At 36.2% G+C, this 2,107-nt stretch overlaps 1 protein-coding gene across 3 annotated transcripts in view; it reads right to left on the reverse strand.

The window, feature by feature from the left end:
- Positions 1-288: 288 nt before the first annotated feature.
- marveld2a (MARVEL domain containing 2a) overlaps positions 289-2,107 on the reverse strand; it is a 14,316-nt gene continuing 12,497 nt past the window's right edge. For all 3 annotated transcript variants that reach the window (XM_032539170.1, XM_032539167.1, XM_032539169.1), the window contains exon 9: positions 289-2,107. This exon is cut by the window's right edge and continues 828 nt beyond it. The gene's annotated coding sequence lies outside the window, so the exon portion shown is untranslated.

Here is a 2,107-nt window from a genome sequence, read left to right on the forward strand (position 1 = left end):
ATAACATCCTACAAACAATATTTTCTTTTGCCTTAATGTGCTTTGACATCTCATTAAGACCGGTCCTTACGTAATAAAAGCAACACGTTTTTTCATTTGAAAAGCTGTAACAAAGGAATGTTTGTTTTTGCAGTTCACATGAACAAGTGACCCTACTTACTCATTTATCTCTGGAGTTTCTCCATCTTTATTCTTTATTCTGCTGAGTTTAACACCCTGGATTGTTCTTCTTACCTTTTCCATTTAAAGAAACTGGCTGCCTGTTGATAAAGGAATAAAGGAAGATCCCAGAGCAGAAGCAAAACTGTGTTCTTGAGACAGAAAGCACCAATTAATCACTTTAACTTATGAAAAGATTTACAGCAACATGTACAATTATACTTGATAACATGAGAAAAGCACAGACCTTATGATATAATTTCCTGTCAATCGAAGAGTCCAATGTTTACAGTGGTGTGAAGAAGATAAAAAGGGAGATATTTAGGAAATTAGAGACTAAAGTACAAAATCTTTAATCTGTGAAATGGTAGAAGTGTCACAACAAACATTTAAAATTCTACGATTAGACATGCATAGTTCCAGATTGAGACAGACAGTGTACAACAACATTAAAAAAAGCAACCAATAGTCACAGCAGTTCGAGAAACCAGCTAGATTAGGATTAGTCCAAACAAGTGGTGGTTTTCATTTGTGAAATTTATGTGGACAACAGACAGACGTGAAAACTGACAGGCGGACGTGCACCAGAGGTAAATCTTTACAGAAATAATGCAGCCTCTTACATTTTTACCTTTCCATCTTCCACTGACTCCATGCAAACATTCATCCATCGGATACCAGTGCCATTTTATGAGATTATGAATAAAGCCTCAGCTACAATCACAGTCACAGTATCACACACACACATACAGTATATATAAAGTCCTTTGCATATGCATTTTAAAAAGGAATAGCTTGACATTTTGGGAAACGTGTTTATTTACTTGCTGGCAGAGAGTTTGACGGGATGATCGATAACCCTCTCGTATCATTTCCTCCATCAAGGTTAGTTTTACTTTGTCTGTCAGCAGGAAGACAGAAAAACTAGTGGCCTGATTTTCATGAAACTTGTTGTAAAGGCGTAGGGCTGGGTTCAAATAATCAATTTTCCAATTTAAATTGATCTTTGTTTGAGTGATCTGATGTCCTGACAATGATCTTTTAATATGTACGTTTTCACTATGATGCACAAGGCCATGTAACACACAAAGCTGTCAAGCTGGGGAGCAGATTTCATGTCCAGGAAGAAGTCAACTGGGAATGTAACCCAGAAAACAGGTGTTTGTGTCCCGGGACTACTGAAGGGGACTGGTGTTTTAAACCCAAAACTAATCTTAACTAGTTGTTTTGGAGTCTAAACTTAAAAGGGTAACTACCGTTTTTCCCTCAATCTGGACCCTATTTTCCTATGTCTCTGTGTCTAAGTGACTGATAGGAACAACAATCTTTGACATTGGTCCAGTATTAAGTATTAAGCTACAGTGTAATTGGGAAAATTGTATTTATCTTCACAAAAGTGCTCATTTTGCCACTGACAGGCTCAGATTAATATTCTAAGTGTCTGACAACATTACGGAAAGGATTTCTAATGAGGTCGACCTTTCTCTTAAAGTGTAAGATCCTTTTTTTTAACATAAAAACATCCGTTAAATTGCGTTCACTAAACCCACCAGACTCCATGTAAATTAACAGTAATTTTAGCACCGTAAAATACACTTTATTCCAAGTCGACAGAAACAAAATAAAACAATGAAAAGTTGTTTTGGGTCGTTTCTCTACATCTCTAACCATCACAACTCTTGTTTTTTGATGAAATAAACACATAGTTTACCTATTTACATGTGAAAATATGTTGGCTCTATACACGCTAAGAGTATTGTTTTTTTAGCGCCTGACGAAACCAATGTCAAAGAATTGTTCCCATTAGTCACTTAGACACAAAAACATAGGAAAACAGGTTTGAGGTTGAAAAAATGGTAGTTACCCTTTAACTGTCCTTGACCGCAAATCAGTCACCTTTTGTCGGCTAAATTCAACTGTAAAGACCAGAAGTTCTGTTGAATTGTCA

The sequence above is a fragment of the Etheostoma spectabile genome, chromosome 16, assembly GCF_008692095.1.
Source record: "Etheostoma spectabile isolate EspeVRDwgs_2016 chromosome 16, UIUC_Espe_1.0, whole genome shotgun sequence".
Classification (NCBI taxonomy): Eukaryota; Metazoa; Chordata; class Actinopteri; order Perciformes; family Percidae; genus Etheostoma; species Etheostoma spectabile.